General features: G+C 42.6%; 1 long non-coding RNA gene across 2 annotated transcripts; it reads right to left on the bottom strand.

Annotated features, from left to right (window-relative positions):
- Positions 1 to 1,070: 1,070 nt before the first annotated feature.
- On the bottom strand, positions 1,071 to 10,257 carry LOC143837998 (uncharacterized). Of its 2 annotated transcripts, none has more exons than XR_013231190.1 (4): positions 8,250 to 10,257; positions 7,384 to 7,494; positions 5,856 to 6,014; positions 1,071 to 3,622 (listed from the first exon to the last, which is right to left on the bottom strand). It is a non-coding gene; the product is annotated as an uncharacterized LOC143837998 (long non-coding RNA). The 2 variants fall into 2 exon arrangements; XR_013231191.1 differs by having other exon boundaries at positions 7,388 to 7,494.
- Between the last annotated feature and the right edge of the window lie 16,302 nt (positions 10,258 to 26,559).

Below are 26,559 nucleotides of genomic sequence, written 5' to 3'. Positions count from 1 at the left end.
TTCAGCAATATTGTAAGTCTACATTTCACAGAAGCTGCCATTTGTTGGAAGTGAGAATGAGAAAATCAAGCATTGCTAACATTTGAAAATGGAATCAAATGGAAATCAAATCATCCTACAAAATCCATTTGGTGCTTATTTATAGAGCCAACGGTAAGCTTATTGAAACTTATGAATAAAGGATTTTCTCAGTGCCCTCAAATGGAAACTGAATGGGTATTTGCCAGCCCACCCACACATCTCTTGTGGCAAGTGTATTTTGAACATGCCAGATAAGGGCCTCATAATTTACAACATGGCCTTTTCTCCTTGAAAAAAAATCTATTTAGCACTTAAGGGAAAAACAGGATTACTGTTCACTTTGGTTTTTGTGGGGTTCTTTCTTTTTTCTTTTTGCTTATTTGCTTCAGACTTGGCTGGCTTGTTCAAAAGCCTGCCAAGTGTAACAGGCTTGGGAAGCTCCTGGGGCATTCAACACTTTCTAAGTTTAAACTGGCACAGGGTTTCTAAATTGGTGAGCAGCTGACCAGCTGGTTTCTGGTTGTGAAATACCTACTTAATTTGAGATTTAATAATCCAACATTAAATAAGGATATTCGGAGACCTGCCAATACAGTGAGCCAGTCACAATCACAGAGTGCAGTGCAACTTGGCAGCATTGTATGCATACTCCCTCTCCCTTACTGCCAGACCTGCCATCACTGTGTGCCACTTCTCAAATCAAGAGTGAGCAATCCAGACTGTAAATGAGTTATAAAAATGGTTATCTAAAAATCTTACCATTCCTTTCTGTCTATATCCATTTTATGAACATTGTTCATAATGTGCATTTCCCGACAGACTTTTGACCCAACTGGCTATGAGCCTGGGGAGAACTGACCATGTTCAAAAGTGGTCATAAGGTTGAGGAAAATTAAATTCCCATGCCATGGTCTTATACAACCACAAAGCTGTTCAGTGGGTGTTTTATATTGGAGGAGAACAAAGCAAGTCTCATGGGTAACTGTAGTTGTCAAAGCAGGTGTGTTCCCCTGCTAACTTGTTCACTCTGAAATCTGCAGCACCTCTAATATTAAATGACCAGGTAAATAAATTCTCTATCAAAATATTACCATTTATTTTTATTTATTTATAATTTGATTTATATACCACCATTCTCAGAAATTCTGGCTCATGGCGGTTTACAAAATATAAAATAAAACAATAAAATCATCCCAATACCCCCCCTAAAAAGTCAGAGAAAAACATCATAATCCTCACACACAAAAATCCAAGATATACAGCAGTAAAACCCAATCAACTCCCATCTAATAACATCTCCGATGGTGGACAGAGGACAGATCAAATCAATCCGCCCAAGGTTGGGGTCCAGATCTTCCTCAGCGCATCAGCCTCAACCATGGGATTTGGGGCTGTATCAAACAGAGTATCATGTCCAGATCAAGGGAGTTGATGGTACCACTTTACTCTGCTCTGGTTCGGCCTCTCTTGGAGTACTGTATTCAGTTTTGGGCACCCCAGTTGAAGAGTGATGTTGACAAACTGGAATGTGTCCAGAGGAGGGCAACAAAGATGGTTTGGAGACCAAGACATATGAAGAAAGGTTGGGGGAGCTTGGTCTATTTAGCCTAGAGAGGAGATGACTGGGAGGGGACCTGATAACCATCTTCAAGTATTTAAAAGGGTGCCATATGGAGGATGGAGCAGAATTGTTCTCTCTTACCCCAGAGGGACAGACCAGAACAAATGGGATGAAATTAATTCAAAAGAAATTCAATCTAAACATATGGAAGGAGTTCCTAACAGAGTGGTTTCTCAGTGGAACAGGCTTCCTTGAGAGGTGGTGGGTTCTCCATATTTTGAAATTTTTAAACAGAGGCTAGATAGCCATCTGACAGAGAGGCTCATTCTGTGAAGGCAAAGGGGTGGCAGATTATAGTAGATGAGCGATTGGGATCTGAGTGTCCTGCATAGTGCAGGAGGTTGGACTAGATGACCCATGAGGTCCCTTCCAACTCTATTATTCTATGATTCTATGATTCATAGGCCCAGCAGAAGAGCTCTGTCTTACAGGCCCTGTGGAAAGCTGAAAGCAGGGTCCATAGCTCTTCCAGGAGCTCAGGGGTCAGGCCCCTGGCCCATGTTGAGGCCAGATGTGCTTCCTGGAGGCCAGAGTCTTGAGCCAGGCCCAGAGGGCATAGTGGTCTGACTATGTAACAGCCAAAGCCGCATCCATACCCACCTCTATCTCTGCGCCAAAGATCAGGTAGAGGGTGTGGCTGGCCTAATGAGTGAGCTTGGCAACAAACTGGAAAAGCATTAGGTCTGAGCCAAGTCTGCATGGACATTGAAGTCACTGAGGATTAATAACCTTGGGAACTGCAATGCCCAGGTGGCCACCACCTCCAGCAGGCTCCGCAGGGTGTCCGGTGGCATGTTGGGTGGGCGGTATACTAACCAGACAGCCAAGTTCAAACTAATATTAACACACTCCACTACCCCGATGCCTGGGGTGGGAAGGCCTGGGTATCTAGACTATGTGCTATTGAAGAAAATGCCAAGAGTTGGGATATGTAAAGACTACTTTCTCACATGTAAACTTGTCTGAGAGTGTCATCTCTTTCATAGGCTCATGGGTGGGGTGGGGACGGGGAACATTCTTGCTGGCCTCAGGTGAGTTCCCTCTGAATAAGTCTGTCTTCCTTTTCTTGCAGGTATTTAAGAAGAAGAAGAGTTGGTTCTTATATGGACAGGCCCCGAGACATAATGTGAAGGTTTCCAACTATAAGTAGATAGTCTCCCACTTAGAAAGATTCCTCCACCAGAGCTCTGGAAAACTGATATAAAATGCCAGGGGGAGCTGAGGGAAAGATGTTGCAATAACTTACTTTAAACTGTAATGTTTAATTTATAAGTTATGTTATATTAAACTGTACTGTAAGCTAACCCTGCATGCAGTGAGGGGCGGCCTGAAAATATAACAGTAACAGTAACAGTAACAGTAACAGTAACAGTAACAGTAACAGTAACAGTAACAGTAACAGTAACAGTAACAGTAACAGTAACAGTAATGTTGGCTCTCCACTTGATGCCTGTGTGAGGAAATTTTATGTCAGGATTAGCCCAGTTTGTTTTGTTTGTTTAATGGTGTTTTTTGTTTATTTTGTGGATTAGCATTTTAGTATCTGTCTGTGAGTCATTATGGCTCCCTTCCAAGAGAAAAGTGGTTTTAACATGGCCCATCCTTGTTTCTCTGAGCATTAGCCCAGCATCTCTATTGTCCTGGTCAGACATAAAAATGGGTGAGCCAGAAGGTGATGCATATCATTGGTGGCAACGTAGGGACTGCCCTCTCAACCCAGGCAGGTTTAAAGAGAGTATCAGGCAGAGAGAAAGGGGTTGGATGGCACTGAGGAAAGCATTGAGGAAGAGCCTCACTGAGTACAGGAAGGCTCAAAAACAAGGGTGTGCAGAGGGAGGCAAATATCCAAAAGGAGCAGAGAATTACTTGGATGGTGTCCCCTTCTGCCTTTAGGGATGGAGATCTGAAGACTCTGAGAGAGGGCAGATCTGAGAAGCTTCGTATTTGCTGGGGTGGTGGTGGTTGAGATGTGGAAGCAACCTATAAGTGAATAAAGTAATTGTTTGTCAGGAGGCCAGTGAGAAGTGACATGCAAATGCTGTAAATCAATGTCAACAAAAGCAACAGAAATGGTGCAACTGAAACCAATCCTATCTTGGCTGCCACCTCCAAGGAAATGGGCTGAATATAGAGACAGACATCTAGGCATTTGTTGTGGTTAATATGGCAACTTAAAGTGATGCCCAAATTCTGTCCGGTGCACTTTTTCAAGCTGTGATGTGCAGAGGGCACTGGTAAGGTTTTGGAAGGGCAACTTCCTCCAGGTTTGCAGACCTTTGGCCATGGTCACAACTAGTTGGTCACATGGTCACAAAGGGACCAGCAATTCACAATTAGATATAGAGATCCAAAGTATGAATTGGTATGTATTGTTGTGGGAGGGAAAATGAATCAAAACATTCAAAGAACATTACAAAACAGTCTAGCATTTAAATATATCTCTGTCAACTTATTAAGTAAAAAGTTTAAAAAAAACTTCAGGGGCATGTTTATAGTCATATTACTACAGCTTGCCATAATGGACAGGGATTGTATTGATTGCCTTAAACACAGTTTGATGGTGTTTGAACATAGTGATGACATAGTGTGAGAGTGAGAAAACAAGAAACGGGTTTTTGACAAATTTGTTTGGCTCACTGCGGGACAGCCAAAGAGTCTGGTGTAAGACTGATACAATAAAACATCTCACAGTCAGCATCCACAGTGTGAGATTATTGCTATTATCTTGACTATCCACCTGTGTGATTAATCTGTTACCTTTCTTTCCTCTCACTTACTGGATAAACAGCATCTAAAGTTAGAATCCTTTCTCCACATACTGTTTCTATAAAGTTGGGCTTACATGGAACAATATCATAAGTGAAGGACAGTACTTGGTAACAGGCTGTGGTAGAAGAAAGAGTGATTATATTTTTTAGTCTTCAGTTAAGTCTGATTACAGCTAATGGAACCACAGAACATCATTGATAGGGCGACATTAGACACACGCAAGAGCATATGACAACCAGGATCGTTGTGGCCACACCACAGCTAGAGTGGGTTATCCAGCCTCAGCTACAACAAAAATGCATTTGGATTAGTAACTTGAAGCTTGAACTAGGAGTGGGAGACTCAGGTTCCAAACCATACTCACCAATAAACTAGTATTGAGTGCCATTAATGCCTTATTAAAGATTCCCACATGGTTAATATAGCTAATTTGAATACAAGCTTGGACCAGAAGACTGATAGTTTTCGCAGAACATTTTTTACTCAAAACAGGAGAACCATGCTATTTGATTTAACACTGTGGATTTCCCCCCATCTTCCTGATTCAGAAGTTTCATGCATTACATCAGTTTACCATTTCCCCCATTGATTTTATGATAGTGTGTCAGTCCTCTGTAAATTTACCTTAGGACCATCACAAAACTTCATAAAACTTAGCAATGAATTATATTGCTGGACAAAGACTATAAAATCAAATTTTAAAAAAGATTACTTTAACTCTTAGTCAAAATCAATCTTTGTTCCAGATTATCTAATAAGGGTATGCTCATAGCAGAATAGATCATGCTGTATCATTAACAGTGGTATCTAGCATTTCACAAATACCTCCACATCCCTCTGTAAAGTTTAGGGAGGAATCTATGCCCCCCCCTCAAGTGTATGATTCTTAGGGACACAGTAGGCTCATGTTGAGAACTCAACCAGGTTTATTCCAGAGGAACATACCAATGAGAGAAAATGTTGAAGGGAAAAGCAGTATATGATTCTTGGTGCACTGGGACCGCTGGGAAGTTCACTTTCATGAGCACTTCTCTGCTCAGGCTAAATAGGATCCAGTGTGAATTATGCGGTGTAATGAGTACATGCATGCACACACAAAAGCAGTGTTAGGGGTACACCATTGCTATTTCTGTAATGCTATCACAACTGCATTCCAGTCATAATAAATACAACATTCAAATCATGCATGCTTATAATATGGAATGCTTAAGCAAGGTTACTCCCTAACAAATCCTGCAAGTATGCTGAAGAACAGCCTTCTCCACTTAAAAAAAAATAAATCACACATCCCTGACAGGGAGCTTTGTAAAAGAAGCTCAGAAAGACAGCCTCAGTGTGTAACTTCCATCAGATCCCACAGCAATAGAAGGAACTGTTTTAGAATGAAGAAAGGGTTTTTGAAATCAGTTGGAGAGTGGCACAGCTAACAATACCTTCCACACACCTGCAGGCTTCTTTTTCCTGGTGAGAAAATCAGTCAACCTTTATGTCGAAGGGAGGCAGCTGCTCCAGCAGGATACCAGAATCATTGTCTCTTGTATGAATGTTTGTTGAAACCTCTGCCAGGTTTATTTCCAGATGAACATACTGAAGAGAGATGATGCTGGAGGGGGAAAAAAACCACACAGGAGAACTGAGGAGGGTGGATAAATTCACAGAATAAAAATTATATTAGAGATTCGTGTTTTGGGATGTTTCATTATTCAAGGGCTCCCCCCCTTCTATTGTGTAAATCAAACATTGGTAACTCTCAGCATGAGATTTGAAATCAAATCAAATCTCCCTTTAAAAAAAAACACTCCTCTAGAGTTGGAATAATGTGATTTCTATTGACAATTAACTTTTATACTGAGAGGAGAGGATTCTTCTCCCCACAACTATGGTGCACAAATAGTAGAAATCCAGCATGTTCTGTTTTCCCTTTCTATGGGAAGTTTTGGCATATGTCTGTCCTACAGTTTTGGCCAATAAATATTCTCCTGTGATATCACATGAAATACAAGAAGAAAGAATTGGAACAATAAAAAAAAGTCCCCTGAAGCCTCCGATGAGACTTTGAAATATAAACTGCAGCTCAGAAGCCCTCTTATACTGATATTAAACCTGTCAGTGTTACTTGGTAGTTCTAACCTGTACATTCCTCCAGCTAGGTGAAATAAAATGAGCTTTCCATTTTTATTTTCAATTTCAAAAGTAAACTTCTTCACTTAACCACTGATCTTTTCTCAGTCAGAACTCTGGGTGGATTTGTATTGAAATGGGATGTTTTCACAACCATCTGCAAGCATAAATAATATTTTATGTTCATATTATCCCTCATGTCTATTATTTACTTCTCAAAACACTTTTGTCCTAACTTTGCCTTGTAGCTCAAGATGACTTTCAAGATTAAAAATACACAAAATACATTCGACCGCATTGGTCTGCTTCCCTAACGAAATGCCTGCAGCTGAAACACCATTTAAAATCCCTCACAAATAAAACAGGTCTATGGTGTCTCCCAAAAAGTTCTGATGATGGTACCCATCCACAGAGTGGCAGCATTTATAAAGACCAGTCTCTAGCAGAGGTGGAAACCTCTGAAACAGGTGAAAATCCAGAAAGTTAATGCAATAACATATATGATATACATGACCTTTCCATAATGCTAATTTTTGGTTGCTAAAAATCAGGTAATTTTTTGTAATGCTACAGAAAAGAGGACAGACGCAGAATTAGAGTTGGTGTATATAAAATGTAGCCAGTTTTTGGTGTTTGATATCCATAAGATCAGGAGCAGTCTTAGTAATTCTGAGGCTCTGGACAAAATTCAAGGATAGTCCAAGAATCACTCCCACCCCACTGCTAGCCCCCCTTGCTGGGACTACACAAGGGGTAGCTGTTCCCTATGCAATGTGTGTGGCAGCCACTACTGCTGCCAGTAGCCAGCTCCCTGAGACTCAGAAGTTGCAGATGCAAGTGGCAGCAGTTACCTACTCCTCTTCTTTGTGGATGAATTTGGGGGCCTCTCAAGTATAGTGCCTGGAACATCTGCCTCTGTTGTCCATTGGCTAAGAAACAATGCTGAAAGTTTTCTGGGTCTCCTGGTAAGGAGGAGGAGAAAGAAGAGGAGGAATAACTGTTTTGTTTTGTTTTTGTACCCAATTTTTTACAACCCAAATGAGTTTCAAAATAGTTTCCAATCATTTACCCTTCTTCTCCCACAAAAGACACCTATATAACCATATAAGTAAGGTAAGACTGAGAGAGCTCTGATAATTGTGAATAGCCCAAGATCACCCAGCTGGCCGCATGTGGAGGATTTATGAATCAAACCTGGCTCTCCATATTAGAGGCTGCCACTCATAACGACTACACCAAGCTGGCTCTCTTGGAAGGTTAGGGTCTTTTGCCAGATTTTATCCTAATGCAAGGGGATGGTAGCTGTTATGATACAATTTGCTACAGTACCTCCTTTGGCTTCAGTGGATATGGGAGGCTTACAGAAGCAAGACAACCCAATTGTCCCCCTAGTGATTACAGAAGAAGAAAGACTTGTCTCATAATAACTTCCGGGATCTGTTTCCCTCTCAAACATTTACTATTCCCCATCATTTGATACAACTGAAATGCAGGTTTTTTATTATATAAGAAGTAACCAAGGAAGTAGAAGAGATCAGGAGCAAGGAGTTTAGTTAGTAAGCCAATGAAAAATGAAGTAGGAGAGTTACATTGAAATTGATGGCTCATACTTAACTTCAGTAGTATGCTTGCTTGCCATATGTCCAAAGAACTAACCCAAGGGTGCCAACAATTATCATTGATCAATAGTTTGCAATTGCAGCACTTGAACTCTCACCTTCCATTTTGCTGTGCTGTAGCAGGTATGCACACATCAGCCTTTGCAGAATGATTCATTCTGGCTTTGGATCAGCATTACTCAGACAGCTCCAGAATGCTAAGCATACTTTTTTCATCACTGGATAGTAATGCGAATTCCTGCACATAACTCTTACACAGACAAACCAGGTTAAACCAGGAAATCCTTGACACATCTCAAAACACCTGAATGACAATGTCCAAAAATGTTTGAGCATGGGTTCTCAAAGACACTTCTCAAAGAATAATGTTGGATATCTGATTGTATGATGCTTCTATAAGAAGGCCATGGTAGGAAGAAGGCCTAGAATAGCACTGAAATTGTATGAGGTGTGATTTGAATTGCTCACACAATCTTCTCCATAGGCAGTACATTCAGGTGGGTAAACATCATCCCCCTAACAATTAATAGTTACTAAAGATTATTTCTTTTACCAACTAGAGTGGACTGTGAAAGCAGTGACTTGCTTCAGAAGGTTGCCCAGCTAAGCTTGTTGAACTTTGATTACATAGCAGGGAATCTAGAAAATCTAGATGCCATCATTTTGTATTTGTATTTGTCTCTCGGATGCTATTGTCCAGATTAAACAAGTGCATCTCTCCTGGGTCTTAGACAGAGCAAAGGCTTACCTGGAACCTGCTACCCAGAAATCTTTTTCACCAGAGATACTAGAGACTGAATCTGGGACCTTGCCTATGTAAATCAGGTGCTGGCCATATCCTATGCAGTTATTTATTTAGGAATTTATATTCTGCACCTTCATCTGAAGGTCCCAGGATGGGTCAAAATAAAACAAAATGAAATACAGAACAAAATAATCTAAAACACATTTAAAATATTTTAAACATTAGCCCACCTCTACCTGTGCCCTCACATTCTGGCAGGACATCACTCAGAGAAAACTAGATATCAAAAGCATGGTTGAAGAGGTGTGTTTTCACAGAGGCTGATTTCACACAAACAGAATCCTGGGACTGCCACAGACCAGGCTAAGGGGATGCAGATTCTTCCGAATTCCTGTGGAGGGCAACAAGGCCAGTGTGGACAGGGAAGAGCCAGGCTTTCCAGGCCCAGCTCCTCCCTTCCCTACAGTGACCCAGAGGGGGCAAAGAATGCCCCTATCTGCTTCATGGCATTTGATGTACCACAGGGCAGACCAGGGCATTCCTTTTTATTTTGCAGGAAGAGAAGATTCAGTGGAACACAATCCCACCTTCCTACAAAATAAAAAGACCCCCCCACACATACACAGACACAGACACACGCATCTTTCTCCTGCATGGCAGAACTATTACACCACTGCTATGTTTCCTGGAAGTATATATTTTGGTACTGGAGTAGATTTGGCACTGCAATGTGTCCCCTGTTGGAACACAGTACACTCTTGAGCTTTATGCTCCGCAGCACCACACTGGTAGTGGCCCTGTGTGGCTATCACTGTGTAGAATTGGCCCAAGTGCAGAAAACCATATTATTATTATTATTATTATTATTATTATTATTATTATTATTATTATTATTATTATTATTATTATTATTATTATTATTTGATTTATTTCCTGCCACTCCCTGGGTAGACTCGTGGCGGGTAGCAATTGTCTTAAAAATCCCAATTAAAACCCCATTAAAAGACATTAAAATCATAACATGGTGGCAGCAATCTCAATCTATTCCCACCTGCCAAGGTGATAGAGAATGGGGGAGATGATGTATACTTCAGACCCCCCCCAGGGGGGAATGCTTTACCTCGCAGACCCCAGCCTCAACCATAAACCTGTCAGAAGAGCTCCGTTTTACAGGCCCTGCGGAATGCTGACAAATCCCGCAGGGCCTGCAGCTCACCTGGGAGCTCATTCCACCAGGTGGGGGCCAGGACCAAAAAAGCCCTGGCCCTGGTTGAGGCTAGGCATGCTTCTCTAGGGCTGGGAATGACCAATAGATTTCCCTCCATAGAGCGTAACACCCTATGGGGGACATAGGGCGATAGGCAGTCACAGCTCGCGTAAAGCCTTAAAGGTTAATACCAAAACCTTGAACCGGATCCGGGCAGCAATTGGCAACCAGTGCAGCTGCCTCAGCACAGGCTGGATGTGGGCCCTCCAAGATGTACCAGTGAGTACCCTAGCAGCTGCATTTTGCACTAGCTGAAGTTTCCGGATCAAGGACAACGGTAGGCCCGCGTAGAGCAAGTTACAGAAATCTAGTCTGGAGGTGATCGCATGGATCACTGTGGCTAAGTGATCAGGGGACAGGTAGGGCGTTAGTAGCTGGGCTTGGTGAAGATGGAAAAATGCCTGGCCCGCTACTCTCTTGACCTGAGCCTCCATAGTCAGGGAGGCATCGATGATCACACCCAAATTCCTGGCCTGGGACGTGATGTTAAGTTGCGCCCCTGCCAGGTTGGGCAAACGCGCTTCCTGATCCTGCCCCCTGCCTTTCAGCCACAGGACCATATTGTGAAGGCACCTAGTGAATCACCAAAGGAAGACTGTTCCAAAGTCTGGGGGGCCACAATTAAGAAGGCCCTACTGCATGTCACCATCCTTTGCACCTCTGAGAGAGTCAGAACTACAAGAAGACTCTCTCCTTGAGATCCCAATTCTCAGGCAGGTCCATAAGGGAGAAGGTGCCCCTTCAAATAACTATGGGCCAAACCAGGGGTAGTCAAACTGCGGCCCTCCAGATGTCCATGGACTACAATTCCCAGGAGCCCCCTGCCAGCTGGCAGGGGGCTCCTGGGAATTGTAGTCTATGGACATCTGGAGGGCCGCAGTTTGACTACCCCTGGGCCAAACCATTTCGGGCTTTATATATTAACATCAACACCTTGAACTAGGTTTGGTAGCAAATTTGGAGCCAATGCAGATTAGCATAATGTGCATCCAGCCAGAGACTCCCATCAATAGTCAAACTGTTGCATTCTACACCAGTTCAGTTTACAATCGTTACACAGTAGCATCATATACACACAATCATTTGCCTGTGAGTACATTAACCATAACTCAAAGCTGTAGAGTTTCTACATGCTTTTTGGGAATTCCTACTGTGTGAGAAATTAAGTTTTGCCATATTAAAAGTAATTCTATATCCCTCCCCCCCTTAAATTCAACAGTTTTTTCCCCTTATCAGTGCAGAGAAGTCATGAAAGGGATCATGGAATTTGCTTCACTGCAGTTCATGCTAGAATGAGCAAGAACAGACAGCAAGTCATTAATAGTGCCAATCACAGATGCCATTAGGCTGGCTTTACCTTCCCCTCAACTTCATAGTGCTGATGTCTTGAACAGGTGTTAGCTTGTCCCTTGAAATGTCAGTGCTCGGAAATTATGTATTTTAAAAGAAGGGAACCTCTTCACTTTTCTAACAAGATTATACTTAGAGACAGTTATGATGGACACCTGAACTAATGTGCAATAATTTTATAAAGCATGAAGAGAAAATGTGGAGAACAGAAAGACATGAGAGCACAGGTGTCTACTAAATCTTACTGGAATAACAATCATCAGTTAAAAATTTTGGGCTTGTAAGCTGTGTTTATTGAAAGAAACCCTTGTCTTTTTAGACATTTTGCTGGTCTTTTCTGTCTGTATCATCAGGAATCAATCTTTTGTAAGAACAGCTAAGAAGCATCTTAAGAAAACTCTAAAAATGAACGGCAAGCCTTGCTTTCATATATTACAACCACAACAGACAGAACCTCTAGGATTCTGCAGAGGAAAGGTATTAAGACAACATTTGTGCCAACATTAAAAAATATGTCAACAGCTGTGACACGTTAAAGATCAACTTCACCCTTTGCAAACATCTGGAGTGTGTAAGATCCCCTGTGACTGTGGCAAGGTTTACATTGGAATGATCAATCCTTTGGTAACTATTCAGAAACTGAACAAAAATGTTATATATGACCAAAATGACCAGAAAAACCAGCAGTTGCTCAGCATGCCACAGAAGAAAATCACAACATTTTGTTTGATGAAGTGGAAGTAACTTTAAAGACTGATGGCTATGATAATTTATCTGGAGGAGAAGCTATTGAAAAATATCAGCACTCTGAGAACATCAGCTGGGGAAAAGGATATTCTATTAGTTAAGTGTGGAAACCTTTACTATGTAATAAATACAATTACATCATCCTTCAGTGACTTTACAGAGAACAGGATGCCAGTATAAAGGTGCAAGTTGAGGTTCTACCTACATAGCACAGGTATAAACTGAGTTTCCTTCTTAAGATAATCTTTAGTTGCTTTTGCACCAACAGCCTGATTATTAATGATGCCAGTAGCAAAGAAACAAGCTTTCATAAATGAACATGGCTTACAAGAACAAGAGTTGGGTTTTGTACCCCACTTTTCACTACTCAAAGGAGTCTCAAAGTGGTTTACAATTACCTTTCCTTCCTCTCTGTACCACACCCTGTGAAGTAGTTGCAATTGAGAGAGCTCTGACAATACTGCTCTAGATGAACAGCTCCATCAGCAACTCCATCAGACTGTAACTGTCCAAAGATTACCGAGCTAGCTACATGTGGAGGATTGGGGAATCAAACCCGGCTCACCAGATTAGAAGTTGCCACTCTTAACTACTACACCAAGATGGCTCTTAGATCATTTATACAATTATATCCCACTGTACACCTAAATGGGGACTGAAAGTTACTTTCAACATCACTCTCCTTACCTCTCTTTTCTCCTTACAACAACCTCATGTGGTGAAAGAGTGACTTGCCCACAATCACCTAGCAAGCTTCGGTGGCAGTATGAAGCTGGGTCTCTCAAATAACCTTAGCCTGACATTCTAGCCACTATACCATGGCTACTCCTCAAAACATGTCAAAATTTGAATGTTAAGCTAGCTAACAAAACCTGAAAAAAACATTCAAAATAACTAATAAGAATATTTCTATTCAATACAAGTCTGAATGACTTCTGATTCTTAGTGATGATCAATCTAGTATCTAAGTTGATAATGATAAAATGTTGGAAAATCAAAATAAGAGGACTATATGTGATATAGCACTGGGGACACATTCTGGGAACAAATGTTAGGGTACAGGTAAACCTGTTTTGGGGTCCTGAAGCTCTGAGAAGTCAGAGTACAGTGGTTGTCATATGTACAAGGGTTGCACCTATGTCTATCTGAGTAGGCTTAATGCAAATAGTATGGTGGGTAAGAAGGCCTGTTGATTGCCATTTAGCGATTTTCATTGAAAAAATATTTTGGCTTAATAATGAGCCATGTCCATATTAAATTATATTAATTAAAAAGTGATATATTTCATCAACCATTCTGGTTGAAGAGCTGAATCATAATTATATATCTCCTCTGCCTCTTTATTGAAAGTGCAAGGACTGTTGTCTCTTACACAATACCCACTGAATTGAATAGTAGCAATAGGACTACTGAATCATAGAATCATAGAGTTGGATGGGGCCATACAGGCCATCTAGTCCAACCCCCTGCTCAACGCAGGATCAGCCCAAAGCATCCTAAAGCATCCAAGAAAAGTGTGTATCCAACCTTTGCTTGAAGACTGCCAGTGAGGGGGAGCTCACCACCTCCTTAGGCAGCCTATTCCACTGCTGAACTACTCTGACTGTGAAAATTTTTTTCCTTATATCTAGCCTATATCGTTGTACTTGTAGTTTAAACCCATTACTGTGTGTCCTTTCCTCTGCAGCCAGTGGGAACAGCATCCTGTCCTCCTCCAAATGACAACCTTTCAAATACTTAAAGAGGGCTATCATGTCCCCTCTCAACCTCCTTTTCTCCAGGCTGAACATTCCCAAGTCCCTCAACCTATCTGCATAGAGCTTGGTCCCTTGGCCCCAGATCATCCTCGTCGCTCTCCTCTGTACCCTTTCAATTTTATCTAAGTGATGCCTCCAGAACTGCACACAGTACTCCAGGTGTGGTCTGACCAGTGTCGTATACAATGGGACTATGACATCTTGTGATTTTGATGTGATGCCCCTGTTGATACAGCCCAAAATGGCATTCGCCTTTTTTACCGCTGTGTCACACTGCCTGCTCATGTTTAGTTTACAATCCACAAGTACCCCAAGGTCTCGTTCACACACAGTGTTACCTAGAAGTGTATTCCCCATCCAGTAGGCATGCTTTTCATTTTTCTGACCCAGATGCAGAACTTTACCCTTATCTTTATTAAATTGCATCTTGTTCTCATTTGCCCATTTTTCCATTGTGTTCAGATCTCGTTGAACTCTGTCTCTATCTTCCAGAGTATTTGCCAGTCCTCCCAATTTGGTGTCATCTGCAAACTTGATGAGTAGTCCCTCCACCCCCTCATCTAGATCATTAATAAATATGTTAAAAAGTACCGGACCGAGCACCGAGCCCTGAGGTACCCCGCTACTCCCCTCCCTCCAGTCTGATGAAACACCATTGACAACAACTCTTTGAGTGCGGTTCTGAAGACTGAAGACTCTTCCTAAGCAGAGGACTGAATTATAGACTGAAAACAAGGCTAAATGTAGTAGTGAAATGTTAGGAAGGTGTTATCATAGGAAGGAGAAGGGCACCTTTGCACTTTCTTATCAAATAACAGACTTCAGAAGCAAAGGTCAAGTCCATGAATTGAATGTTCAATCAACTGTATGTATCGATCCATTGTTACAGAAGGACAGTGGTGACAGTCATTTGAAAGTACTGTGAATGTGTTTCTCAAGCAACTCATGCATTTGGACTTCTTGCCTCTCTTTTCACAGCTTATATAACGTCATATTGAACTGTTTCATTTCATTCTGTTTTGGCTAACAAGATATAGCAATCCATTTCAGAGGGAATTAAAGGCCCTTAAACACATAACTTTTGTATGTGCTAGTATGAAACCCTAGCATATTAAACAGGCTAAGTAAACTATGGTAGTGAACCAGCCCTGTTACCCAAATTCATTGCCTCTGCCTCCAACTTTCGGCCAGTTTCAGAAGTTTTCTGGGAAGAAGAGGAGCCAGCTTCAGAGCATGCCTTGCAGCCAGTAAATTGTCCTGGCCTCCTATCCTTTTTCAACTTGAAGGACATGGCGCAGGGGAGCTGGGGCAGCTTCTGTGCACCTTCTGGAGGTGGAGGGCCGCAGAAGGCCCAGAAATGGCCCCCGAATGCCCTCTGGGATCCATGGTGCTGAGGAAATGCCTCTGCCCTGGGAATGTTTACTCATCAGTAAGTGGTGGCTCTCATCTAGGAATGACCCATCCTGGTAGCTTAGCCCCAATCAGGAGGCAGCCTTCAGCCAGGAAGGGTAAATATTTTCAGGGCAGAGGCATTGTCCCCATGTCCTCCAAGTTGAAAGAGGCAAAAAGGTCAGATCAACTTACAGGGCATGCTCTGACACTGGCTCCTCTTCCACCCAGCAAACTTTTGAAACTGGAAAGAAGTTGGAGGTGGAGAATTGACCCCTAATTAAGTCCTTCCTGGATGAGGGCTGCCTCCTGATTGGGTCTAAACCCTGGGTAGGCCATTCTTGGATGAGGGCCAATCAGGTATTGGGTGAGCAGTCAATTTGGATTTTATAAGGTTTACTGATGATTACTGCTATACTGGTATACTGGTGACAGAAGTAGCATTACAAATATTTTTTGCAGCCTAGTGCCACTGCACTCACAATGGTAGCATGCATTGATTCAATAATTAATTGAATATTATTGCTCACCAGGGGCATAAACCTCAGGGGGGCAGTGGGCTCATGGCCTTCCAGTATTCCACAGCACAGGCAAACTTCCCGACCATCCAGTCTGTCAGGTAGAATAATGTAGCTGTTCAGGCTGATAAATTCAATCAGCCCTGTTTGTTTTTGTAGTAATTTAGCAAGTTTGTAGGAGCACAGGTCTTTTTAAAATATTTGTAAAGATAAAAAGGGACTATAATACTGTCCACAAAGAAGCAATCAAGAGAAAGAGCCAAGACGAGAGAGAAGCAAAAGATTATCAGAATGGGTGAAATCTTTTTAGCACTTAGAAGAGTGGTGTTCTCACAGTGCAGTTGTCAGAGCATTCTCTGCTTCATCTTGCTCACAGAGAGTCTCTTGTGTGGAGAAGAAGGGGGCCATGAGCTGAGACTTGTGGTCCAAATGGTGGAAGTTAAGTTGAAACTGGTATCCTGAGATTTGCTATAGAGTAAAAAAAATGGAGGATTTGGGAATATTCTGTCTTTAGACATTTTTTGTTTGGGATGTTGTATGGGATGTTCTCCTAATATGGTCCTGGGGTATGGAAAGTAAAGAAATTATGCAGTCTTAGACCCCACTTCAGCCAAACAAATATTTCCATATTTTCAGGCCACAGTATCTCAGAAAGACATATTTACTCTGGATTCTGAGATTCATGTGTTGATGCATATCCAATATATGAATGGTATAGTGTTGGTCTAAGAGTGGAAAAACCAGAGTTCCAATCCCCATTTACATACTCTCATCCTAATCTACTTTACAGGGCAGTTGTGAGGAACAGAGAGAGGAAAGGAAATATTTTCTTCCATAAATAAATGAAATATCTATATACTATTAGCTACCATCAACTGTGATCTGTGGATAACTAAATCCATGGATTAGGGCCACATGGAGGCTAAGAAGATTTTTTTTTGCACACTTGGGGGACTCTTCAGGTATGCAGAAAAACTGGAAATATTTTTTTAAATATAATGAGGGATTTAATTTTCCAGAATTAAATTCCACAGCTAGACAAGGGCCAATGGTGATAGAACCTGGAAGCCGAGGGCAGGCCCGGCCACAGTGACAGTGTCTGGAAGCTATGGATGGGCCTGGACATGGCAGCACAGCAGTGTATCTGGCCATAACCACAGAGGACCCTAGGAACAGCTTCAAGTCTGGCTGCAGTGGTGGAGCCTGGGAGTCACTCTGGGCCTGGGGATAGCAGCGTGGAGCTGGGGAGCTGCTCCAAACTTAGCCACAGAGGCAGAAGAGCCCTGAAGAAACCAGCAGCCTCTCTTGGTTTGGAGCAGATCTCAGATGCCACTGCCTCTGTGGCTGGACTCCAAGAGAGAAGAATGGGATTCCATCCCCATTAATTTAATGGACTCCTCACTTGTTTACTCTAATTGTTTCAATCAATGAGTTCATGATACCTTTCCTCTCCTACAGAGTTCTCTTTCTGTGGGGTTCAGACTATTATAAATGAAAATATAAATAATTTCACAGTCATATACTTTCCTACAGATGACTAAGGATGGGCCTGCACTAGGTTCTTCTCTATCTACTCCCTAGGAAATTGAGGATTCTATGCCCCTTTTCCTCATACCACAGTTTCCCATCACATTACCATGCATGTGAGTGAAAAAAAGCCAAAGCAATGTTTGTTTAGTGGCCTGCTACTGCTTGGCATTATTGACCACTGGCCACCCTAATTGTAGATTATGATGATGTTCCTGAGATATGATCTCCCTACCTTGGTAAATATGATTATGACTATTTCTGGCCTCAATACAAAGATTAACAGATCCTGAACACAACAACAACTTTTCTTTACATTGATGATGTTTGGGATCAACTTTATATAACTGTATATATAAGAGACTGAAGCATGGGGAGTGGAGAATTAGCCAGGAATTGCCAACTTCCACTCATGCTTCTTAAGCTTTCAGATGAACCTGGAGACTTAAAAAAATTCAGACCTTTCTCCCTTTGATCCTTCCTCTCATCCCCCTCCAAGTGTTCATATGGCCCTTATTGGTTGTTTATGGCTTTCTTTCCACACCATCCAGGTGAGAAGGGGGTTGGCTGATACTAGAAGAGTGAGTGGACTTGCCTCTGTTTGTTGCAGAGACAAATAGAAGCTTATAGGCAGCAGAGGTCAACCCTAGAACGTGGGGGAAAGGGGCCATGCTATTCATATTTCACAACCTTAATCTAAACTGCCTGACACTCTATTATTAGTTCCTAAAAAAGCCATGGGAGGTCTGTTCAACAAAGTTGCATCAAGTTTTACTATTAGCATATAACATGTCTTGTCCTGGCTATAACTGCTTTTTCCCAGGAGTTGGATAATTTGAAGAAAACCTCACAATTGCTGCTGAATCACCACTGACTGCTGTAGCAGTTGGAAAAAAGATAAATTGGAGAAGTATGCCAGGCAGCAAGTTTTTTTTAAAACTAAATGATATTTTTAACTACATTTAATGTGGAAAGAAAAATGAGCAGAAAGATTTGTATAGTAGCACATTGAAAGGGAAGGGGTGATAGGAAACTATTCATCAAAAGAGCGTCACACTGAAAAAGGATTCGAGCGATGTTTGTAATGGCCTGAGAATTAGGAAAGGGATGAGATGGATTGCAGTCATTTTTTTCAATAACAAAGGAAAATATGAACTTGACCTTGGCAGTATGCAGGCATCACAAAATGGTACCACACTTCCTGTTCTCAGGGCAGAGAAGAAACATTGCCAGTCATCCAGGTACCATTTTTTATTTTGTTTTACTGCATTTCATCATCAAGTGTTTAAAGGAGAGGCTTTTATGTTGCAAGAGAAGGCAATGGTTTATAGCTTACTTTTACTGCTATTAAGATCTAATCTATCACTCGTTCAGTCGATTGTATTTGACAAGCTGCTTCTTAAACTTGAACTTTGTCATTTGGTGACAGATAACCCTGCCTGTTTGCTCAATTTCCTCTTTTTTTCTTTCTTGCTGCAGTGGCTTTGTTGTGAAGCGTCTCATTATTAATCACCACCTTTAGATGTGATTTATTGTACCATATAGGCTCCAAAAAGGAAAGAGATGAAAACAATGATGAGCTAAAGGGGAGAAAACCCCAACCATGTCATATCACCTTGAACAGGTAGTGAACATTATTCTCCCAATAGAAACTTAAAAAGAAAAAAAAACAGCCACTTAGGGGAGACAACAACTCATGCTGAACATAAAATGTCCACTATTGATGGTAAAGGGGGCATAGATTTGCTTCCTGCTGATCTCTTTGGAGAGTCACAGAAACATCCCTGGGAGTGTTCAGATTATATAACTAATCATACTGGGTTTGGAAAATAGGCTCAATGGCAGAAAACATTTTCCCCTGAAGCAGACAGGCTAGATATCTGGGAAAGGTTTTTTATTCCCTCATAAAGTTGTACAAGTCATCTCTGTGTGCATGTGTTTAACCAAAATTTTGTCATGCTTGGCAGTCTACTCTTGTTTACTGCATCCTAATCATCCTGGGCCTCTGACCCTCTGCATCTGGAACACAATAATCCAGTTGATTCAGGCTATGCCTGGGCATAGATGCTCTGCCTTTGGTAGTTAGACAGGGATTGCTAAACCTTTTTACAGGCTGAGGATGTTATTATACAGCAGTTTGTCTAGGACATGGGAATAAGTCAACATTAGTAGAAAAGAAAGATAAGTCCTACTGTATAGATCAATCCTCCTCAACTTTTTTACCATTGGGAAACACCTGAAACATTGGGAAACACCTGGGGATCCTACCCTCCCCACCCTCTCCAGGCCCATCACTGGTCATTTTGGGAAGGTGAGGCAGGCTGACATACATGGTCATGTCACCTGATAAATGTTTAACATATATATAAACTCCCATCAATTTGGAAAATCCTTCCAGGGCCATCAAAACCTCCCAGAATTTCCTGAAACCCTAACTGAGAAAGCCTGGTAAAGTTTGTAAGAGGAGTCTGCAAGCAGTCTTTAGCAAAGATTTTTCTCTGTTGAAACTTTGCATATCTAGATAGATATAGACATATAGACATATAGATATTCATAGATATATTTTCTTTTAGTAGTTACTCTTTTAGTATGTTTTGCATCATAAATACATTGTATGGCTATTGATGTAGTATAGTCCCACGTACAGCACACCTCTCAGTCAAGTTTAATAAAACTGGTACATCAGGAAATTGTTCAGAGTGCTTCCAAAGAATATGATAGGTTTGCTGGCTAAGAATCTTGCTCTTCCCCTGTGCTTTTCACATGACCACAAATGTGTTTCTATAGACAGTGAAAATGACAATATTATTAGATGGCATTATTTTATACAGCAAGATGGTCAGTGCTCTTGCCCATGCATATATACACAAGGTCAAGACAGCAAACTTCTATGCTATATATATATATATATATATATATATATATATATGTTGTTGTTGTTGTTAGGTGCGAAGTCGTGTCCGACCCATCGCGACCCTATGGACAATGATCCTCCAGGCCTTCCTGTCCTCTACCATTCCCCAGAGTCCATTTAAGTTTGCACCTACTGCTTCAGTGACTTCATCCAGCCACCTCATTCTCTGTCGTCCCCTTCTTCTTTTGCCCTCGATCGCTCCCAGCATTATGCTCTTCTCCAGGGAGTCCTTCCTTCTCATGAGGTGGCCAAAGTATTTCAGTTTCATCTTCAGGATCTGGCCTTCTAAAGAGCAGTCGGGGCTGATCTCCTCTAGGACTGAACGGTTTGTTCGCCTTGCAGTCCAAGGGACTCGCAAGTGTCTTCTCCAGCACCAGAGTTCAAAAGCCTCAATTCTTTGACGCTCGTGTATATATATATATATATATATATATATATATATATATATATATATATATATATATATATATATATATATATATATATATATATATATATATATATATATATATATATATATATATATACGTTTATATATATACATTTGCTGCCTTGACCTTGGTTGAAGGTAACTGTAAACTCAAGTCGTGGTAGAAATATCAAGATAATTCAATATAATTTCTTTATTATCAAATGATGCTTAGAGCAGTGGTTTGTGACCCATGGCATCTCATCCCTACACTGGTCTTTATTTAATAAAGTGGCAGTGAACCTTGATGACCTGTCTACATAAGGAGGTGAGTGTGTCATTAAAATGCTTAATATTTTGTTTCATCATAAGAAGTGTCATGGTTTTGTATTGTCCTTTTACTTCTAGTCACCACTGAGTTCTTCACTTTATATGTGATGTTCTGTTATGGAATAGTGTTATAATGAAGTTTAAAGGACCAGTGTACCTTGCCAGCACAGCTTCAGAGTGGCTACTTGTTTATCCCCATTTAAATTAGGCCACACTAGAAGACAGCCCAAAGATCACCTGCTGTCATGAATCCACCTGTAGGGTCAGAAAGACCCTACAGGTCTTGTGCAGCCCGGTTTAAACAGGGCTGCAGGAAAAGCCCGCCCAAGGATCTGTGATGCCAGCAGGGAGTGGACCATTCCCCATTGGCACAAGTTTGTGGCTAAAGTAGAAGCCAGCCTGAGAATCAGCCATGCCAGTTGCAAGTGGATTGTTTGCTCTCAGAACAGTTTTGGATGTGAAATCTCCCCTCCCCTCGTTTTTTCTTCTTGGATCTAGTTGACCAGCAAGAATTCAATTTTTTCTTTAAAAATCCTAGATCTGAATACTGATATGCTGAATATCAGCATAGGGATACAGGATTTTTTTTGGGAATCCCATTTTTTTAGTCCAATAGGCCCAAACAAAAAATACTGGGAAAAAAATAAATGCACACCAGAATATATGAGTTGAGGAGGTAGTAAAAACCTTAAGTAATTAAACTATTATGAAGGCTGAGATTTCTTCCCCTTTTCTTTGTCTTTTCAGGGTGGTTGTTAAAATCCTAGGGCATATTAGAAATAATATATATATATATATATATACACACACACACACACACACACACACACACACAGTATTATTTCTGATAGTGCAACTTCAAACCCTCTCCATATTACTGTCCTTGCCAGTGATTTCATTCTGTTTGCTCATCTCAGAGTGGTTTATTTGCAAAAGCCATGGACTCTTGAGCCTGTCTGGGTTTCTTCATTCTGGGAAATCAGCCAGTATCTATATTGTTTCTTGTCAGTGAATTTTCATCATAACAGTTGGAAAATTCACGTTCCTCTTTTCAGGCTTACTTTTAGGGAAATGGCATTTTCTTTGGTTCAGGTTTCCCATAGTCTAATAGCTGGTCCAGTCTTCATGCTGCAGGCTCTGTCTCCTGGATCTGGAATGATCTTGTTTATCAGGCCAATGGGTCTATCTGTTAATAGGGCTAGGACATCAAACTGCTAGCCATGCTAGTAATAAAAAAGCTACTGTGCAGCCACCTAATATGGAATAATTTGAGGATGTTTGCCACTTCAATAATCCCAGGAACTCCTCACCATAATCAATACCATCAGTTATGGTACGTTTATCTTGCTAACTTACACATGGCAAAAATCTTAGCATCCCTTGCAAATACTTTGAACCCTTCTTATAAGGGCAAAGATCAGAGGCAACCTGTATCCAGAAAATCATTGGCACTCACTGAAATGATCCTCTGGATACCCAAAAGATAGTATAAAGAATCTAATGGCAGAAAGTGAAGAGGAACTAAAGAGCCTGTTGATGCGGGTGAAGGAGGAGAGTGCAAAAGTTGGCTTGAAACTCAACATCAAGAAAACTAAGATCATGGCATCCGGCCCTCTCAATTCCTGGCAAATAGATGGGGAAGAAATGGAGATAGTGACAGATTTTATTTTCCTGGGCTCCAAGATCACTGCAGATGGGGACTGCAGCAAAGAAATTAAAAGACGCTTGCTCCTGGGGAGGAAAGCTATGGCAAATCTAGACAGCATCCTAAAAAGCAGAGACATCACCCTGCCAACAAAAATGCGTTTAGTCAAGGCTATGGTATTCCCAGTTGCAATGTATGGCTGCGAAAGTTGGACCATAAGGAAGGCCGAGCGTCAAAGAATTGACGCTTTTGAACTCTGGTGCTGGAGAAGACTCTTGCGAGTCCCTTGGACTGCAAGGCGAACAAACCGGTCAGTCCTAGAGGAGATCAACCCTGACTGCTCTTTAGAAGGCCAGATCCTGAAGATGAAACTCAAATACTTTGGCCACCTCATGAGAAGGAAGGACTCCCTGGAGAAGAGCCTAATGCTGGGAGCGATTGAGGGCAAAAGAAGAAGGGGACGACAGAGAATGAGGTGGCTGGATGGAGTCATTGAAGCAGTAGGTGCAAACTTAAATGGACTCCGGGGAATGGTAGAGGACAGGAAGGCCTGGAGGATCATTGTCCATGGGGTCGCGATGGGTCGGACACAACTTCGCACATAACAACAACAAGTATAAAGAATCCCTAAAAGTAAGACCCTCCCTTTCGCATGTTTCCGTAGCAGTGTCCTGCCGTCTTCTTCAGATTCAGATCATGCAATTCCAGAATTACTTGAAATATTAGAATGTCTTTCACTACTACCACACTGAATTTTCCCATTGCATTATGATAATGGTTTTTGTTCTAGCTGTAGTCCTTTTAACTCGCTGCTGTTTCCAACCAGGAGACAGGGCAAGGAGCCGACATCTCCTTGCTGAATGAACCTGCACATTTATCCAGCACTTGAATAGTCTAAGGTCCAGCTTAAGTCTTTGTTTCCTGTTCTTCTGCTGGTTGGCCAAGAATGTAATTTTTCCCTCCTACTAGTGCTGGCTGTTTCTGGCAGATGGCCATACAAAAAGATTACAAGATTATGAGGCTCTGCATTAAGGAGAAATAATTGGAGCTGCATCTTACTTAATGCATACAGGTCGTTAGAACTATGTTGAATTCATGTATCTGTTATGCATTCCTCCTATTGCACTGAGTTATGCTATAACATTTTTGGTATTCAATTATCTTGCTTAGTGGCCTCCTCAAATTCAGTGTCTTTTTATCTGTTGATTTCCACCATCATTATCATAATTGCTTAGGCCCATCTATGGATGAGGAACTTCAAAATTTGATTTGTCTCTAGATTCTAGCCTTGCTGAGTTCACAATACAAGTTATTTACCATTATAATGGATCCCCTGATTCTTCCATTTGTGGATCAACAAAGTATCGGAGCTATGCATGGTCCTAGCTACTATTGATCTATGGCTAAACTTGCCTTGCCAGCATTTTTCACCATCCCAATGCAGGAGAAACAGGGATGATGAACACAATATATTTTTAGACCTTATTGACATTTGCTTATAAGCAACTTTGAGCACTGAGTTTATTGATTTTATTGTTGTTGCTTAGGAGACTGATCGAGCAAGCTATAATTACTAGTTTCCATGCTTTCTTACATTTATTTTATTGACCGTATTTGTACACCACCTTCCTCCCCATTGGGGACCCAAAGCAGCTTACATCATTCTCCTCTCCTCCATTTTATCCTCACAACAATCCTCTGAGGTAGGGTTGAGTCTGTATGACTGGCCCAAGTTCATCCAACAAGGTTCCATGGCAAAGGGATTCACACACACACACACACTTTCCCCCTACATATTATGTTCTACAGACATATTCCTAATTTTATGACAATAGTCGAATGAACAGATTTCCTGCATTGTTTCCAGTTTGGCAGCAATTATTATTATTATTATTACTAGTAATCAAGCCCGCTGCGAGTAATGCAGCGGGCGCTAGGGCAGGCAGCCCCCGTCAGTCGCGCGGAGCGCGGCTGCCGGGGGCTGCCTTGGGGGAGAGGGGTATAGAAATGAGCAAGGGAAAGTTCTTGAAAAGATGCAGTCTTGACTGTCTGCCATTCACTCACGTTAAGAGCAGGAGGGCTCTCAGCCCACGCCCCTCTCCGCTCCTCCTTTTGCAGCAAGGTCCCGTCTGCGGAAGTGGCGCGCGCATCTCAGACTCCACCCCCTGTGTTCTTGCCCCGGCTCTTAGCCTTTCACGCTCCTCCGTCGCTTAGCAACCAATCTTGGGCCAGCGCAGCCAACCCGTGCCGCGGCGAGCGGCTGAAAGTGCACCCTCCTGCTGTGTCTTCTGCCGGCTTGTTGCCTTGTGCAGCACTGCGTCCATGGCCATGGAGCTGCGGCAGCAAAGGATGCCTCCGCACGCGTTGTAAGGGCTGCTCCGTCCTGGCCGCGGGAGGCTCTTTTGAATGCTAAGTTTACAGAGGCGCCCCAGGGGCAGCTCGGCAAGCAGGGTGGGTGGGACGTTGCTGGGCGGGGAGGCTTTGCAAGAAGAGTCTCATGTGAGATATTTGTGCCGTTTTTTTTTTTTTTAAAGAGGAGACCTGAAAGGGCTGGAAGACAGGCAGAAATAGAACCACTGTCTTTTGGCTCGAGGAAGGCTTGATCCTTCCATTCCTGTCTTGAGATCAGCTGCTAAAGACACGGAAGCCCTTCCCTTGGGCAGCTCCCTCCCTCGGGCGGCGGGGCCTCTCCTGGGCAGCGGTCTTTTGGCATCGGCTCAGTCGTGGCTGGTTTTCTGAGACGGCATGTGCCACTGCTCCCAGCTCTGGCGCGAGTGCTGGCTCCATCGGTGCCGGCGGCGGCTCCGTTGGCGGCGCTGCTGCCGGTGCCTTCGCCTCCGTTGCTGGTGCTGCTGGGCCCTTGGGCGGGTGGAGGGCGGCTGGCGGGGGCTCGTTGGGGCACAGCGCTTCACTCCGCTGGCGGCGCTGCTGCCGGTGCGTTCGCCTCTGTTGCTGCCGCTGCTGGGCCCTTGGGCGGGTGGAGGGCGGCTGCCGGGGGTTCCGTTTGTGGGCGGGCTGAAGCGGCGAGAGGCGCTTTGCGCCTCTCGCCGCTTCAGGCCGCCGGCCAGGGAGTCCCCGGCAGCCGCGCTCTGCGCAGCTGCCAGGGGCTCCCTTGCTGGCGGCCTGATGCATCGGAGGCGCTACACGCCTCTCGACGCATCAGGCCGCCCTCAAGGAAGCAACTGCGAGCCGCGCGGAGCGCGGCTCGCAGTTGCTTCCTTCAGCAGGTTAGGACTCGGCCGGGCCAATCGGCAGGCGCTTTGCGCCTGCCAATTGGCCCGGCCGATGGTCTGTCAGGAGGAAGGGGCCAATCCGGCCCCTTCCTCATCACGGACAAAGCCCTCCGCCTGAGGGCTTACCGAATTATTTAGTCCGCGGCGCCCACGGCACTGCGGGCGTGTTAAGGATTTTTGGACATCAACCAGTGTCATTAGATATGAGCCACATTTGCATTACAAACAAATGATCATCCATTGAAACGGTAAATTTAATTAACAAACCAGGCATTCCTTCTCAATATCATTATGATGCACGGAGCCATCTGCAGCTTCAGAAATATTTGTTTATCTGTAAGGCCTCTAAAAAGTGGCCTTCAAGATGACTGATTTCAGAAAGTATCTGTACACAATGTGTATCAGAAAAGAAAATCATTACTTTCTAAAGCATCTGAATATAACTTTATGTGTGATGGTGTAGCTAAATACAGAATACTTTAAAACTGGGTGATTATGTTCTGTGTGCATCTTTGAAGCTGCTATACTTGCTGACCTAGAGAATTAGTGCCATCTCTTTTGATGTTAAGAACATAGT

Source organism: Paroedura picta, chromosome 5, assembly GCF_049243985.1.
Source record: "Paroedura picta isolate Pp20150507F chromosome 5, Ppicta_v3.0, whole genome shotgun sequence".
NCBI classification, from domain to species: domain Eukaryota; kingdom Metazoa; phylum Chordata; class Lepidosauria; order Squamata; family Gekkonidae; genus Paroedura; species Paroedura picta.
This window is presented reverse-complemented; position numbering and strand designations above follow the sequence as displayed.